Source organism: Buceros rhinoceros, unplaced genomic scaffold (assembly GCF_000710305.1).
Source record: "Buceros rhinoceros silvestris isolate BGI_N320 unplaced genomic scaffold, ASM71030v1 scaffold22488, whole genome shotgun sequence".
NCBI classification, from domain to species: Eukaryota; Metazoa; Chordata; class Aves; order Bucerotiformes; family Bucerotidae; genus Buceros; species Buceros rhinoceros.
The window spans coordinates 5,527-5,879 of record NW_010426633.1 but is presented as its reverse complement, the minus strand read 5'-3'; the positions used below and the strand labels follow the sequence as shown (position 1 = coordinate 5,879).

The 353-nt window shown below is 53.8% G+C and overlaps 1 protein-coding gene across 1 annotated transcript in view; it reads right to left on the bottom strand.

Moving 5' to 3' along the window:
• The window catches only part of RND2 (Rho family GTPase 2), a gene marked incomplete at its 5' end in the record, with an annotated part of 4,022 nt that overhangs the window by 3,280 nt on the left and 389 nt on the right, over positions 1-353 (bottom strand). The window lies entirely within an intron of this gene.

Sequence of the window (353 nt, the reverse complement as noted above, 5' to 3'; positions counted from 1 at the left end):
CCGAGGGGACAGCCAAAAAACTGAGCTCTGTACTTGCATGGAAACAGGCACCGGGGGCCACTTCTCAATTGCTGCGAGAAACCCGTAGTGCACTCGCTGGTGGTTATGCTAACGAGAGATGCACAGCACTTTCTGAGGTCTTCATGAAAAACAGAACAAACACCCTAGATTCTTCTCCATCCCCGCATTTGTATGTGTGCGTGGACACTGCCCCCCCCCCACATGCTGCAAGCTACCAGGAGCTACCCATTCGCTGGGCTCCTTTCAAAGGGAAATGTCTTGCTTTCGGCACAGAGCACTTAGGGATCAGCAGCAGCCGACCATCCTTCTCGGAGCACACAAACTCCCGCCAA